The sequence below is a fragment of the Lampris incognitus genome, chromosome 3, assembly GCF_029633865.1.
Source record: "Lampris incognitus isolate fLamInc1 chromosome 3, fLamInc1.hap2, whole genome shotgun sequence".
Classification (NCBI taxonomy): Eukaryota; Metazoa; Chordata; class Actinopteri; order Lampriformes; family Lampridae; genus Lampris; species Lampris incognitus.
In genome coordinates, this window is record NC_079213.1 from 59,151,368 (window position 1) to 59,171,625 (window position 20,258).

Here is a 20,258-nt window from a genome sequence, read left to right on the forward strand (position 1 = left end):
AACATGATCATCCATCCCATATCGTTCAATATGTTCTTCTGTAACATCCATTAAACTTACTGAAACCTGATCATCCATCCCATATCGTTTACTATGTTCTTCTGTAACATCCATTAAACCTACTAAAACCGGATGATCCATCCCATATCGTTCAGTGTGTTCTTCTGTAACGTCCATTAAACTTACTGAAACATAATCATCCATCCCATATCGTTCACTATGTTCTTCTGTAACATCCATTTAAACCTGCTGAAACATGATCATCCATCCCATATCGTTCACTATGTTCTTCTTTAACATCCATTGAATCTACTGAAACATGATCATCCATCCCATATCATTCACTGTGTTCTTCTGAATTACCCATTACACCTAATGAAACATGATCATACATCCCAAATCGTTCACTGTGTTCTTCTGAATTTTCCATTAAACCTACTGAAACACGATCATCCATCCCATATCGTGCAATATGTTCTTCTGTAACATCCATTAAACCTAATGAAACATGATCATCCATCCCATATCGGTCACTATGTTCTTCTTTAACATCCATTAAACCTACTGAAACATGATCATCCATCCCATATCGTCCAATGTGTTCTTCTAAATTATCCATTAAACCTACTGAAACATGATCATCCATCACATATTCGTCAGTATGTTCTTCTTAAACATCAATTAAACCTACTGAAACATGATCATCCATCCCATATCGGTCACTATTTTCTTCTGTAGCATCCATTAAACTTACTGAAACATGATCATCCATCCCATATCGTTCATTGTGTTCTTCTGTAATGTCCATTAAACTTACTTAAACATTATCTTCCATCCCATATCGTTCATTTTGTTCTTCTTTAACATCCTTTAAACGTATTGAAACATGATTATCCATCCCACATCGTTAACTAGGTTCTTCTTTAACATCCATTAAACCTACTGAAACATGATCATCCATCCCATATCGGTCAGTATGTTCTTCTGTAATGTCCATTAAATTTACTTAAACGTGATCTTCCATCCCATATCGTTCATTTTGTTCTTCTTTAACATCCTTTAAACGTATTGAAACATGATTATCCATCCCATATCGTTCACTATGTTCTTCTTTAACATCCATTAAACCTACTGAAACATGATCATCCATCCCATATCGGTCAGTATGTTCTTCTTAAACATCCATTAAACCTACTGAAACATGATCATCCATCCCATATCGTTCAATATGTTCTTCTGTAACATCCATTTAAACCTACTGAAACATGATCATCCATCCCATATTGTTCACTATGTTCTTCTTTAACATCCATTAAACCTACTGAAACGTGATTATCCATCCCACATCGTTCACAATGTTCTTCTGAATTATCCATTAAACCTACTGAAACATGATCATCCATCGCATATCGGTCAGTATGTTCTTCGTAAACATCCATTAAACCTACTGAAACATGATTATCCATCCCATATCGTTCAATGTGTTCTTCTGAATTAACCATTAAACCTACTGAAACATGGTCATCCATCCCATATCGGTCAGTATGTTCTTCTTAAACATCCATTAAACCTACTGAAACATGATCATCCATCCCATATCATTCAATATGTTCTTCTGTAACATCTATTTAAACCTACTGAAACATGATCATCCATCCCATATCGTTCAATATGTTCTTCTGTAACATCCATTGAATCTACTGAAACATGATCATCCATCCCATATCATTCACTGTGTTCTTCTGAATTACCCATTACACCTAATGAAACATGATCATACATCCCAAATCGTTCACTGTGTTCTTCTGAATTTTCCATTAAACCTACTGAAACACGATCATCCATCCCATATCGTGCAATATGTTCTTCTGTAACATCCATTAAACCTAATGAAACATGATCATCCATCCCATATCGGTCACTATGTTCTTCTTTAACATCCATTAAACCTACTGAAACATGATCATCCATCCCATATCGTCCAATGTGTTCTTCTAAATTATCCATTAAACCTACTGAAACATGATCATCCATCACATATTCGTCATTATGTTCTTCTTAAACATCAATTAAACCTACTGAAACACGATCATCCATCCCATATCGTGCAATATGTTCTTCTGTAACATCCATTAAACCTAATGAAACATGATCATCCATCCCATATTGGTCACTATGTTCTTCTTTAACATCCATTAAACCTACTGAAACATGATCATCCATCCCATATCGTCCAATGTGTTCTTCTAAATTATCCATTAAACCTACTGAAACATGATCATCCATCCCATATCGTTCATTTTGTTCTTCTTTAACATCCTTTAAACGTATTGAAACATGATTATCCATCCCACATCGTTCACTATGTTCTTCTTTAACATCCATTAAACCTACTGAAACATGATCATCCATCCCATATCGGTCAGTATGTTCTTCTTAAACATCCATTAAACCTACTGAAACATGATCATCCATCCCATATCGTTCAATATGTTCTTCTGTAACATCCATTTAAACCTACTGAAACATGATCATCCATCCCATATCGTTCACTATGTTCTTCTGTAACATCCATTAAACCTACTGAAACATGATTATCCCTCCCATATCGTCCAATGTGTTCTTCTGAATTATCCATTAAACCTACTGAAACATGATCATCCATCCCATATCGGTCAGTATGTTCTTCTTAAACATCCATTAAACCTACTGAAACATGATCATCCATCCCATATCAGTCACTATGTTCTTCTGTAGCATCCATTAAACTTTCTGAAACATGATCAACCATCCCACATCGTTCACTATGTTCTTCTTTAACATCCATTAAACCTACTGAAACATGATCATCCATCCCATATCGTTCACTATGTTCATCTGTAACATCCATTTAAACCTGCTGAAACATTATCATCCATCCCATGTCGTTCACTATGTTCTTCTGTAACATCCATTAAACCTACTGAAACATGATAATCCATCCCATATCATTCACTATGTTCTTCTTTAACATCCATTAAATCTACTGAAACATGATCATCCATCCCATATCATTCACTGTGTTCCTCTGAATTATCCATTACACCTAATGAAACATGATCATACATCCCAAATCGTTCACTGTGTTCTTCTGAATTTTCCATTAAACCTACTGAAAAACGATCATCCATCCCATATCGTGCAATATGTTCTTCTGTAACATCCATTAAACCTAATGAAACATGATCATCCATCCCATATCGGTCACTATGTTCTTCTTTAACATCCATTAAACCTACTGAAACATGATCATCCATCCCATATCGTCCAATGTGTTCTTCTAAATTATCCATTAAACCTACTTAAACATGATCATCCATCACATATTTGTCAGTATGTTCTTCTTAAACATCCATTAAACCTACTGAAACATGATCATCCATCCCATATCGGTCACTATTTTCTTCTGTAGCATCCATTAAACTTACTGAAACATGATCATCCATCCCATATCGTTCATTGTGTTCTTCTGTAATGTCCATTAAACTTACTTAAACATGATCTTCCATCCCATATCGTTCATTTTGTTCTTCTTTAACATCCTTTAAACGTATTGAAACATGATTATCCATCCCACATCGTTCACTATGTTCTTCTTTAACATCCATTAAACCTACTGAAACATGATTATCCATCCCATATCGTTCACTATGTTCTTCTGTAACATCCATTAAACCTACTGAAACATGATTATCCATCCCATATCGTCCAATGTGTTCTTCTGAATTATCTATTAAACCTACTGAAACATGATCATCCAACCCATATCAGTCACTATGTTCTTCTGTAGCATCCATTAAACTTTCTGAAACATGATCAACCATCCCACATCGTTCACTATGTTCTTCTTTAACATCCATTAAACCTACTGAAACATGATCATCCATCCCATATCGTTCACTATGTTCTTCTGTAACATCCATTTAAACCTGCTGAAACATGATCATCCATCCCATATCATTCACTATGTTCTTCTTTAACATCCATTAAATCTACTGAAACATGATCATCGATCCCATATCATTCACTGTGTTCCTCTGAATTATCCATTACACCTAATGAAACATGATCATCCATCCCATATCGTCCAATGTGTTCTTCTGAATTATCCATTAAACCTACTGAAACATGATCATCCATCCCATATCGTTCAGTGTGTTCTTATGTAATGTCCATTAAATTTACTTAAACGTGATCTTCCATCCCATATCGTTCATTTTGTTCTTCTTTAACATCCTTTAAACGTATTGAAACATGATTATCCATCCCACATCGTTCACTATGTTCTTCTTTAACATCCATTAAACCTACTGAAACATGATAATCCATCCCATATCGTCCAATGTGTTCTTCTGAATTATCCATTATACCTACTGAAACATGATTATCCATCCCATATCGTTCACTATGTTCTTCTTTAACATCCATTAAACGTATTGAAATATGATTATCCATCCCACCTCGTTCACTATGTTCTTCTGAATTATCCATTAAACCTACTGAAACATGATCATCCATCGCATATCGGTCAGTATGTTCTTCGTAAACATCCATTAAACCTACTGAAACATGATTATCCATCCCATATCGTTCAATGTGTTCTTCTGAATTAACCATTAAACCTACTGAAACATGGTCATCCATCCCATATCGGTCAGTATGTTCTTCTTAAACATCCATTAAACCTACTGAAACATGATCATCCATCCCATATCATTCAATATGTTCTTCTGTAACATCTATTTAAACCTACTGAAACATGATCATCCATCCCATATCGTTCAATATGTTCTTCTGTAACATCCATTAAACTTACTGAAACATGATCATCCATCCCATATCGTTTACTATGTTCTTCTGTAACATCCATTAAACCTACTAAAACCGGATGATCCATCCCATATCGTTCAGTGTGTTCTTCTGTAACGTCCATTAAACTTACTGAAACATAATCATCCATCCCATATCGTTCACTATGTTCTTCTGTAACATCCATTTAAACCTGCTGAAACATGATCATCCATCCCATATCGTTCACTATGTTCTTCTTTAACATCCATTGAATCTACTGAAACATGATCATCCATCCCATATCATTCACTGTGTTCTTCTGAATTACCCATTACACCTAATGAAACATGATCATACATCCCAAATCGTTCACTGTGTTCTTCTGAATTTTCCATTAAACCTACTGAAACACGATCATCCATCCCATATCGTGCAATATGTTCTTCTGTAACATCCATTAAACCTAATGAAACATGATCATCCATCCCATATCGGTCACTATGTTCTTCTTTAACATCCATTAAACCTACTGAAACATGATCATCCATCCCATATCGTCCAATGTGTTCTTCTAAATTATCCATTAAACCTACTGAAACATGATCATCCATCACATATTCGTCAGTATGTTCTTCTTAAACATCAATTAAACCTACTGAAACATGATCATCCATCCCATATCGGTCACTATTTTCTTCTGTAGCATCCATTAAACTTACTGAAACATGATCATCCATCCCATATCGTTCATTTTGTTCTTCTTTAACATCCTTTAAACGTATTGAAACATGATTATCCATCCCACATCGTTAACTAGGTTCTTCTTTAACATCCATTAAACCTACTGAAACATGATCATCCATCCCATATCGGTCAGTATGTTCTTCTGTAATGTCCATTAAATTTACTTAAACGTGATCTTCCATCCCATATCGTTCATTTTGTTCTTCTTTAACATCCTTTAAACGTATTGAAACATGATTATCCATCCCACATCGTTCACTATGTTCTTCTTTAACATCCATTAAACCTACTGAAACATGATCATCCATCCCATATCGGTCAGTATGTTCTTCTTAAACATCCATTAAACCTACTGAAACATGATCATCCATCCCATATCGTTCAATATGTTCTTCTGTAACATCCATTTAAACCTACTGAAACATGATCATCCATCCCATATTGTTCACTATGTTCTTCTTTAACATCCATTAAACCTACTGAAACGTGATTATCCATCCCACATCGTTCACAATGTTCTTCTGAATTATCCATTAAACCTACTGAAACATGATCATCCATCGCATATCGGTCAGTATGTTCTTCGTAAACATCCATTAAACCTACTGAAACATGATTATCCATCCCATATCGTTCAATGTGTTCTTCTGAATTAACCATTAAACCTACTGAAACATGGTCATCCATTCCATATCGGTCAGTATGTTCTTCTTAAACATCCATTAAACCTACTGAAACATGATCATCCATCCCATATCATTCAATATGTTCTTCTGTAACATCTATTTAAACCTACTGAAACATGATCATCCATCCCATATCGTTCAATATGTTCTTCTGTAACATCCATTGAATCTACTGAAACATGATCATCCATCCCATATCATTCACTGTGTTCTTCTGAATTACCCATTACACCTAATGAAACATGATCATACATCCCAAATCGTTCACTGTGTTCTTCTGAATTTTCCATTAAACCTACTGAAACACGATCATCCATCCCATATCGTGCAATATGTTCTTCTGTAACATCCATTAAACCTAATGAAACATGATCATCCATCCCATATCGGTCACTATGTTCTTCTTTAACATCCATTAAACCTACTGAAACATGATCATCCATCCCATATCGTCCAATGTGTTCTTCTAAATTATCCATTAAACCTACTGAAACATGATCATCCATCACATATTCGTCAGTATGTTCTTCTTAAACATCAATTAAACCTACTGAAACACGATCATCCATCCCATATCGTGCAATATGTTCTTCTGTAACATCCATTAAACCTAATGAAACATGATCATCCATCCCATATCGGTCACTATGTTCTTCTTTAACATCCATTAAACCTACTGAAACATGATCATCCATCCCATATCGTCCAATGTGTTCTTCTAAATTATCCATTAAACCTACTGAAACATGATCATCCATCCCATATCGTTCATTTTGTTCTTCTTTAACATCCTTTAAACGTATTGAAACATGATTATCCATCCCACATCGTTCACTATGTTCTTCTTTAACATCCATTAAACCTACTGAAACGTGATTATCCATCCCACATCGTTCACAATGTTCTTCTGAATTATCCATTAAACCTACTGAAACATGATCATCCATCGCATATCGGTCAGTATGTTCTTCGTAAACATCCATTAAACCTACTGAAACATGATTATCCATCCCATATCGTTCAATGTGTTCTTCTGAATTAACCATTAAACCTACTGAAACATGGTCATCCATCCCATATCGGTCAGTATGTTCTTCTTAAACATCCATTAAACCTACTGAAACATGATCATCCATCCCATATCATTCAATATGTTCTTCTGTAACATCTATTTAAACCTACTGAAACATGATCATCCATCCCATATCGTTCAATATGTTCTTCTGTAACATCCATTGAATCTACTGAAACATGATCATCCATCCCATATCATTCACTGTGTTCTTCTGAATTACCCATTACACCTAATGAAACATGATCATACATCCCAAATCGTTCACTGTGTTCTTCTGAATTTTCCATTAAACCTACTGAAACACGATCATCCATCCCATATCGTGCAATATGTTCTTCTGTAACATCCATTAAACCTAATGAAACATGATCATCCATCCCATATCGGTCACTATGTTCTTCTTTAACATCCATTAAACCTACTGAAACATGATCATCCATCCCATATCGTCCAATGTGTTCTTCTAAATTATCCATTAAACCTACTGAAACATGATCATCCATCACATATTCGTCAGTATGTTCTTCTTAAACATCAATTAAACCTACTGAAACACGATCATCCATCCCATATCGTGCAATATGTTCTTCTGTAACATCCATTAAACCTAATGAAACATGATCATCCATCCCATATCGGTCACTATGTTCTTCTTTAACATCCATTAAACCTACTGAAACATGATCATCCATCCCATATCGTCCAATGTGTTCTTCTAAATTATCCATTAAACCTACTGAAACATGATCATCCATCCCATATCGTTCATTTTGTTCTTCTTTAACATCCTTTAAACGTATTGAAACATGATTATCCATCCCACATCGTTCACTATGTTCTTCGTTAACATCCATTAAACCTACTGAAACATGATCATCCATCCCATATCGGTCAGTATGTTCTTCTTAAACATCCATTAAACCTACTGAAACATGATCATCCATCCCATATCGTTCAATATGTTCTTCTGTAACATCCATTTAAACCTACTGAAACATGATCATCCATCCCATATCGTTCACTATGTTCTTCTGTAACATCCATTAAACCTACTGAAACATGATTATCCCTCCCATATCGTCCAATGTGTTCTTCTGAATTATCCATTAAACCTACTGAAACATGATCATCCATCCCATATCGGTCAGTATGTTCTTCTTAAACATCCATTAAACCTACTGAAACATGATCATCCATCCCATATCAGTCACTATGTTCTTCTGTAGCATCCATTAAACTTTCTGAAACATGATCAACCATCCCACATCGTTCACTATGTTCTTCTTTAACATCCATTAAACCTACTGAAACATGATCATCCATCCCATATCGTTCACTATGTTCATCTGTAACATCCATTTAAACCTGCTGAAACATTATCATCCATCCCATGTCGTTCACTATGTTCTTCTGTAACATCCATTAAACCTACTGAAACATGATAATCCATCCCATATCATTCACTATGTTCTTCTTTAACATCCATTAAATCTACTGAAACATGATCATCCATCCCATATCATTCACTGTGTTCCTCTGAATTATCCATTACACCTAATGAAACATGATCATCCATCCCATATCGTCCAATGTGTTCTTCTGAATTATCCATTAAACCTACTGAAACATGATCATCCATCCCATATCGTTCAGTGTGTTCTTCTGTAATGTCCATTAAATTTACTTAAACGTGATCTTCCATCCCATATCGTTCATTTTGTTCTTCTTTAACATCCTTTAAACGTATTGAAACATGATTATCCATCCCACATCGTTCACTATGTTCTTCTTTAACATCCATTAAACCTACTGAAACATGATCATCCATCCCATATCGTCCAATGTGTTCTTCTGAATTATCCATTATACCTACTGAAACATGATTATCCATCACATATCGTTCATTTTGTTCTTCTTTAACATCCTTTAAACCTATTAATACATGATCATCCACCCCATATCGTTAACTATGTTCTTCTTTAACATCCATTAAACGTATTGAAATATGATTATCCATCCCACATCGTTCACTATGTTCTTCTGAATTATCCATTAAACCTACTGAAACATGATCATCCATCGCATATCGGTCAGTATGTTCTTCGTAAACATCCATTAAACCTACTGAAACATGATTATCCATCCCATATCGTTCAATGTGTTCTTCTGAATTAACCATTAAACCTACTGAAACATGGTCATCCATCCCATATCGGTCAGTATGTTCTTCTTAAACATCCATTAAACCTACTGAAACATGATCATCCATCCCATATCATTCAATATGTTCTTCTGTAACATCCATTTAAACCTACTGAAACATGATCATCCATCCAATATCGTTCAATATGTTCTTCTGTAACATCCATTAAACTTACTGAAACATGATCATCCATCCCATATCGTTTACTATGTTCTTCTGTAACATCCATTAAACCTACTAAAACCGGATGATCCATCCCATATCGTTCAGTGTGTTCTTCTGTAACGTCCATTAAACTTACTGAAACATAATAATCCATCCCATATCGTTCACTATGTTCTTCTGTAACATCCATTTAAACCTGCTGAAACATGATCATCCATACCATATCGTTCACTATGTTCTTCTGTAACATCCATTAAACCTACTGAAACATGATCATCCATCCCATATCATTCACTATGTTCTTCTTTAACATCCATTGAATCTACTGAAACAAGATCATCCATCCCATATCATTCACTGTGTTCTTCTGAATTACCCATTACACCTAATGAAACATGATCATACTTCCCGAATCGTTCACTGTGTTCTTCTGAATTTTCCATTAAACCTACTGAAACACGATCATCCATCCCATATCGTGCAATATGTTCTTCTGTAACATCCATTAAACCTAATGAAACATGATCATCCATCCCATATCGGTCACTATGTTCTTCTTTAACATCCATTAAACCTACTGAAACATGATCATCCATCCCATATCGTCCAATGTGTTCTTCTAAATTATCCATTAAACCTACTGAAACATGATCATCCATCACATATTCGTCAGTATGTTCTTCTTAAACATCCATTAAACCTACTGAAACATGATCATCCATCCCATATCGGTCACTATTTTCTTCTGTAGCATCCATTAAACTTACTGAAACATGATCATCCATCCCATATCGTTCATTTTGTTCTTCTTTAACATCCTTTAAACGTACTGAAACATGATTATCCATCCCACATCGTTCACTATGTTCTTCTTTAACATCCATTAAACCTACTGAAACATGATCATCCATCCCATATCGGTCAGTATGTTCTTCTTAAACATCCATTAAACCTACTGAAACATGATCTTCCATCCCATATCTTTCAATATGTTCTTCTGTAACATCCATTTAAACCTACTGAAACATGATCATCCATCCCATATTGTTCACTATGTTCTCCTTTAACATCCATTAAACCTACTGAAACATGATTATCCATCCCATATCGTTCAATGTGTTCTTCTGAATTAACCATTAAACCTACTGAAACATGATCATCCATCCCATATCGGTCAGTATGTTCTTCTTAAACATCCATTAAACCTACTGAAACATGATCATCCATCCCATATCGTTCAATATGTTCCTCTGTAACGTCCATTTAAACCTACTGAAACATGATCATCCATCCCATATTGTTCACTATGTTCTTCTTTAACATCCATTAAACCTACTGAAACATGATTATCCATCCCATATCGTTCACTATGTTCTTCTGTAACATCCATTAAACCTACTGAAACATGATTATCCATCACATATCGTCCAATGTGTTCTTCTGAATTATCCATTAAACCTACTGAAACATGATCATCCATCCCATATCGGTCAGCATGTTCTTCTTAAACATCCATTAAACCTACTGAAACATGATCATCCATCCCATATCAGTCACTATTTTCTTCTGTAGCATCCATTAAACTTTCTGAAACATGATCAACCATCCCACATCGTTCACTATGTTCTTTTTTAACATCCATTAAACCTACTGAAACATGATCATCCATCCCATATCGTTCACTATGTTCTTCTGTAACATCCATTTAAACCTGCTGAAACATGATCATCCATCCCATCTCGTTCACTATGTTCTTCTGTAACAACCATTAAACCTACTGAAACATGATAATCCATCCCATATCATTCACTATGTTCTTCTTTAACATCCATTAAATCTACTGAAACATGATCATCCATCCCATATCATTCACTGTGTTCCTCTGAATTATCCATTACACCTAATGAAACATGATCATCCATCCCATATCGTCCAATGTGTTCTTCTGAATTATCCATTAAACCTACTGAAACATGATCATCCATCCCATATCGTTCATTGTGTTCTTCTGTAATGTCCATTAAATTTACTTAAACGTGATCTTCCATCCCATATCGTTCATTTTGTTCTTCTTTAACATCCTTTAAACGTATTGAAACATGATTATCCATCCCACATCGTTCACTATGTTCTTCTTTAACATCCATTAAACCTACTGAAACATCCCATATCGTCCATCCCATATCGTCCAATGTGTTCTTCTGAGTTATCCATTAAACCTACTGAAACATGATTATCCATCCCATATCGTTCATTTTGTTCTTCTTTAACATCCTTTAAACCTATTAATACATGATCATCCACCCCATATCGTTCACTATGTTCTTCTTTAACATCCATTAAACGTATTGAAACATGATTATCCATCCCACATCGTTCACTATGTACTTCTGAATTATCCATTAAACCTACTGAAACATGATCATCCAACCCATATCGTCCAATGTGTTCTTCTGAATTATCCATTAAACCTACTGAAACATGATAATCCATCGCATATCGGTCAGTATGTTCTTAAACATCCATTAAACCTACTGAAACATGATCATCCATCCCATATCGTTCAATATATTCTTCGGTAACATCCATTTAAACCTACTGAAACATGATCATCCATCCCATATTGTTCACTATGTTCTTCTTGAACATCCATTAAACCTACTGAAACATGATCATCCATCCCATATCATTCAATATGTTCTTCTGTAACATCCATTTAAACCTACTGAAACATGATCATCCATCCCATATCGTTCACTATGTTCTTCTGTAACATCCATTAAACTTACTGAAACATGATCATCCATCCCATATCGTTTACTATGTTCTTCTGTAACATCCATTAAACCTACTAAAACCGGATGATCCATCCCATATCGTTCAGTGTGTTCTTCTGTAACGTCCATTAAACTTACTGAAACATAATCATCCATCCCATATCGTTCACTATTTTCTTCTGTAACATCCATTTAAACCTGCTGAAACATGATCATCCATCCCATATCGTTCACTATGTTCTTCTGTAACATCCATTAAACCTACTGAAGCATGATCATCCATCCCATACCATTCACTACGTTCTTCTTTAACATCCATTAAACCTACTGAAACATGATTATCCATCCCATATCGTTCAATGTGTTCTTCTGAATTAACCATTAAACCTACTGAAACATGATCATCCATCCCATATCGGTCAGTATGTTCTTCTTAAACATCCATTAAACCTACTGAAACATGATCATCCATCCCATATCGTCCAATGTGTTCTTCTGAATTATCCATTAAACCTACTGAAACATGATCATCCATCACATATTCGTCAGTATGTTCTTCTTAAACATCCATTAAACCTACTGAAACATGATCATCCATCCCATATCATTCACTATGTTCTTCTTTAACATCCATTGAATCTACTGAAACATGATCATCCATCCCATATCATTCATTGTGTTCTTCTGAATTACCCATTACACCTAATGAAACATGATCATACATCCCAAATCGTTCACTGTGTTCTTCTGAATTTTCCATTAAACCTACTGAAACACGATCATCTATCCCATATCGTGCAATATGTTCTTCTGTAACATCCATTAAACCTAATGAAACATGATCATCCATCCCATATCGTTCATTTTGTTCTTCTTTAACATCTTTTAAACCTAATAATACATGATCATCCATCCCATATCGGTCACTATGTTCTTCTTTAACATCCATTAAACCTACTGAAACACGATCATCCATCCCATATCGTGCAATATGTTCTTCTGTAACATCCATTAAACCTAATGAAACATGATCATCCATCCCATATCGTTCATTTTGTTCTTCTTTAACATCTTTTAAACCTAATATTACATGATCATCCATTCCATATCGGTCACTATGTTCTTCTTTAACATCCATTAAACCTACTGAAACATGATCATCCATCCCATATCGTCCAATGTGTTCTTCTGAATTATCCATTAAACCTACTGAAACATGATCATCCATCACATATTCGTCAGTATGTTCTTCTTAAACATCCATTAAACCTACTGAAACATGATCATCCATCCCATATCATTCACTATGTTCTTCTTTAACATCCATTGAATCTACTGAAACATGATCTTCCATCCCATATCATTCATTGTGTTCTTCTGAATTACCCATTACACCTAATGAAACATGATCATACATCCCAAATCGTTCACTGTGTTCTTCTGAATTTTCCATTAAACCTACTGAAACACGATCATCCATCCCATATCGTGCAATATGTTCTTCTGTAACATCCATTAAACCTAATGAAACATGATCATCCATCCCATATCGTTCATTTTGTTCTTCTTTAACATCTTTTAAACCTAATAATACATGATCATCCATCCCATATCGGTCACTATGTTCTTCTTTAACATCCATTAAACCTACTGAAACACGATCATCCATCCCATATCGTGCAATATGTTCTTCTGTAACATCCATTAAACCTAATGAAACATGATCATCCATCCCATATCGTTCATTTTGTTCTTCTTTAACATCTTTTAAACCTAATAATACATGATCATCCATCCCATATCGGTCACTATGTTCTTCTTTAACATCCATTAAACCTACTGAAACATGATCATCCAATCCATATCGTCCAATGTGTTCTTCTAAATTATCCATTAAACCTACTGAAACATGATCATCCATCACATATTCGTCAGTATGTTCTTCTTAAACATCCATTTAAACCTACTGAAACATGATCATCCATCCCATATCGGTCAGTATGTTCTTCTTAAACATCCATTAAACCTACTGAAACATGATCATCCATCCCATATCGTCCAATGTGTTCTTCTGAATTATCCATTAAACCTACTGAAACATGATCATCCATCACATATTCGTCAGTATGTTCTTCTTAAACATCCATTAAACCTACTGAAACATGATCATCCATCCCATATCATTCACTATGTTCTTCTTTAACATCCATTGAATCTACTGAAACATGATCATCCATCCCATATCATTCATTGTGTTCTTCTGAATTACCCATTACACCTAATGAAACATGATCATACATCCCAAATCGTTCACTGTGTTCTTCTGAATTTTCCATTAAACCTACTGAAACACGATCATCCATCCCATATCGTGCAATATGTTCTTCTGTAACATCCATTAAACCTAATGAAACATGATCATCCATCCCATATCGTTCATTTTGTTCTTCTTTAACATCTTTTAAACCTAATAATACATGATCATCCATCCCATATCGGTCACTATGTTCTTCTTTAACATCCATTAAACCTACTGAAACATGATCATCCATCCCATATCGTCCAATGTGTTCTTCTAAATTATCCATTAAACCTACTGAAACATGATCATCCATCACATATTCGTCAGTATGTTCTTCTTAAACATCCATTAAACCTACTGAAACATGATCATCCATCCCATATCGGTCACTATTTTCTTCTGTAGCATCCATTAAACTTACTGAAACATGATCATCCATCCCATATCGTTCAGTGTGTTCTTCTGTAATGTCCATTAAACTTACTTAAACATGATCTTCCATCCCATATCGTTCATTTTGTTCTTCTTTAACATCCTTTAAACGTATTGAAACATGATTATCCATCCCACATCATTCACTATGTTCTTCTTTAACATCCATTAAACCTACTGAAACATGATCATCCATCCCATATCGGTCAGTATGTTCTTCTGAATTATCCATTAAACCTACTGAAACATGATCATCCATCCCATATCATTCAATATGTTCTTCTGTAACATCCATTTAAACCTACTGAAACATGATCATCCATCCCATATTGTTCACTATGTTCTTCTTTAACATCCATTAAACCTACTGAAACATGATTATCCATCCCATATCGTTCAATGTGTTCTTCTGAATTAACCATTAAACCTACTGAAACATGATCATCCGTCCCATATCGGTCAGTATGTTCTTCTTAAGCATCCATTAAACCTACTGAAACATGATAATCCATCCCATATCGTCCAATGTGTTATTCTGAATTATCCATTAAACCTACTGAAACATGATCATCCATCACATATTCGTCAGTATGTTCTTCTTAAACATCCATTAAACCTACTGAAACATGATCATCCATCCCATATCGGTCACCATTTTCTTCTGTAGCATCCATTAAACTTACTGAAACATGATCATCCATCCCATATCGGTCAGTATGTTCTTCTTAAACATCCATTAAACCTACTGAAACATGATCATCCATCCCATATCGTTCAATATGTTCTTCTGTAACGTCCATTTAAACCTACTGAAACATGATCATCCATCCCATATTGTTCACTATGTTCTTCTTTAACATCCATTAAACCTACTGAAACATGATCATCCATCCCATATCGGTCAGTATGTTCTTCTGAATTATCCATTAAACCTACTGAAACATGATCATCCATCCCATATCATTCAATATGTTCTTCTGTAACATCCATTTAAACCTACTGAAACATGATCATCCATCCCATATTGTTCACTATGTTCTTCTTTAACATCAATTAAACCTACTGAAACATGATTATCCATCCCATATCGTTCAATGTGTTCTTCTGAATTAACCATTAAACCTACTGAAACATGATCATCCATCCCATATCGGTCAGTATGTTCTTCTTAAACATCCATTAAACCTACTGAAACATGATCATCCATCCCATATCGTCCAATGTGTTCTTCTGAATTATCCATTAAACCTACTGAAACATGATCATCCATCACATATTCGTCAGTATGTTCTTCTTAAACATCCATTAAACCTACTGAAACATGATCATCCATCCCATATCGGTCACTATTTTCTTCTGTAGCATCCATTAAACTTACTGAAACATGATCATCCATCCCATATCGTTCAGTGTGTTCTTCTGTAATGTCCATTAAACTTACTTAAACATGATCTTCCATCCCATATCGTTCATTTTGTTCTTCTTTAACATCCTTTAAACGTATTGAAACATGATTACCCATCCCACATCGTTCACTATGTTCTTCTTTAACATCCACTAAACCTACTGAAACATGATTATCCATCCCATATCGTTCAATGTGTTCTTCTGAATTAACCATTAAACCTACTGAAACATGATCATCCGTCCCATATCGGTCAGTATGTTCTTCTTAAGCATCCATTAAACCTACTGAAACATGATAATCCATCCCATATCGTCCAATGTGTTATTCTGAATTATCCATTAAACCTACTGAAACATGATCATCCATCACATATTCGTCAGTATGTTCTTCTTAAACATCCATTAAACCTACTGAAACATGATCATCCATCCCATATCGGTCACCATTTTCTTCTGTAGCATCCATTAAACTTACTGAAACATGATCATCCATCCCATATCGGTCAGTATGTTCTTCTTAAACATCCATTAAACCTACTGAAACATGATCATCCATCCCATATCGTTCAATATGTTCTTCTGAATTATCCATTAAACCTACTGAAACATGATCATCCATCCCATATCATTCAATATGTTCTTCTGTAACATCCATTTAAACCTACTGAAACATGATCATCCATCCCATATTGTTCACTATGTTCTTCTTTAACATCAATTAAACCTACTGAAACATGATTATCCATCCCATATCGTTCAATGTGTTCTTCTGAATTAACCATTAAACCTACTGAAACATGATCATCCATCCCATATCGGTCAGTATGTTCTTCTTAAACATCCATTAAACCTACTGAAACATGATCATCCATCCCATATCGTCCAATGTGTTCTTCTGAATTATCCATTAAACCTACTGAAACATGATCATCCATCACATATTCGTCAGTATGTTCTTCTTAAACATCCATTAAACCTACTGAAACATGATCATCCATCCCATATCGGTCACTATTTTCTTCTGTAGCATCCATTAAACTTACTGAAACATGATCATCCATCCCATATCAGTCAGTGTGTTCTTCTGTAATGTCCATTAAACTTACTTAAACATGATCTTCCATCCCATATCGTTCATTTTGTTCTTCTTTAACATCCTTTAAACGTATTGAAACATGATTACCCATCCCACATCGTTCACTATGTTCTTCTTTAACATCCACTAAACCTACTGAAACATGATCATCCATCCCATATCGGTCAGTATGTTCTTCTTAAACATCCATTAAACCTACTGAAACATGATCATACATCCCAAATCGTTCACTGTGTTCTTCTGAATTTTCCATTAAACCTACTGAAACACGATCATCCATCCCATATCGTGCAATATGTTCTTCTGTAACATCCATTAAACCTAATGAAACATGATCATCCATCCCATATCGTTCATTTTGTTCTTCTTTAACATCTTTTAAACCTAATAATACATGATCATCCATCCCATATCGGTCACTATGTTCTTCTTTAACATCCATTAAACCTACTGAAACATGATCATCCATCCCATATCGTCCAATGTGTTCTTCTAAATTATCCATTAAACCTACTGAAACATGATCATCCATCACATATTCGTCAGTATGTTCTTCTTAAACATCCATTAAACCTACTGAAACATGATCATCCATCCCATATCGGTCACTATTTTCTTCTGTAGCATCCATTAAACTTACTGAAACATGATCATCCATCCCATATCGTTCAGTGTGTTCTTCTGTAATGTCCATTAAACTTACTTAAACATGATCTTCCATCCCATATCGTTCATTTTGTTCTTCTTTAACATCCTTTAAACGTATTGAAACATGATTATCCATCCCACATCATTCACTATGTTCTTCTTTAACATCCATTAAACCTACTGAAACATGATCATCCATCCCATATCGGTCAGTATGTTCTTCTGAATTATCCATTAAACCTACTGAAACATGATCATCCATCCCATATCATTCAATATGTTCTTCTGTAACATCCATTTAAACCTACTGAAACATGATCATCCATCCCATATTGTTCACTATGTTCTTCTTTAACATCCATTAAACCTACTGAAACATGATTATCCATCCCATATCGTTCAATGTGTTCTTCTGAATTAACCATTAAACCTACTGAAACATGATCATCCGTCCCATATCGGTCAGTATGTTCTTCTTAAGCATCCATTAAACCTACTGAAACATGATAATCCATCCCATATCGTCCAATGTGTTATTCTGAATTATCCATTAAACCTACTGAAACATGATCATCCATCACATATTTGTCAGTATGTTCTTCTTAAACATCCATTAAACCTACTGAAACATGATCATCCATCCCATATCGGTCACCATTTTCTTCTGTAGCATCCATTAAACTTACTGAAACATGATCATCCATCCCATATCGGTCAGTATGTTCTTCTTAAACATCCATTAAACCTACTGAAACATGATCATCCATCCCATATCGTTCAATATGTTCTTCTGTAACGTCCATTTAAACCTACTGAAACATGATCATCCATCCCATATTGTTCACTATGTTCTTCTTTAACATCCATTAAACCTACTGAAACATGATCATCCATCCCATATCGGTCAGTATGTTCTTCTGAATTATCCATTAAACCTACTGAAACATGATCATCCATCCCATATCATTCAATATGTTCTTCTTTAACATCCATTTAAACCTACTGAAACATGATCATCCATCCCATATTGTTCACTATGTTCTTCTTTAACATCAATTAAACCTACTGAAACATGATTATCCATCCCATATCGTTCAATGTGTTCTTCTGAATTAACCATTAAACCTACTGAAACATGATCATCCATCCCATATCGGTCAGTATGTTCTTCTTAAACATCCATTAAACCTACTGAAACATGATCATCCATCACATATTCGTCAGTATGTTCTTCTTAAACATCCATTAAACCTACTGAAACATGATCATCCATCCCATATCGGTCACTATTTTCTTCTGTAGCATCCATTAAACTTACTGAAACATGATCATCCATCCCATATCGTTCAGTGTGTTCTTCTGTAATGTCCATTAAACTTGCTTAAACATGATCTTCCATCCCATATCGTTCATTTTGTTCTTCTTTAACATCCTTTAAACGTATTGAAACATGATTACCCATCCCACATCGTTCACTATGTTCTTCTTTAACATCCACTAAACCTACTGAAACATGATCATCCATCCCATATCGGTCAGTATGTTCTTCTTAAACATCCATTAAACCTACTGAAACATGATCATCCATCCCATATCGTTCAGTGTGTTCTTCTGTAATGTCCATTAAACTTACTTAAACATGATCTTCCATCCCATATCGTTCCTTTTGTTCTTCTTTAACATCCTTTAAACGTATTGAAACATGATTATCCATCCCACATCGTTCACTATATTCTTCTTTAACATCCATTAAACCTACTGAAACATGATCATCCATCCCATATCGTCCAATGTGTTCTTCTGAATTATCCATTAAACCTACTGAAACATGATCATCCATCCCATATCGGTCAGTATGTTTTTTCTTAAACATCCATTAAACCTACTGAAACA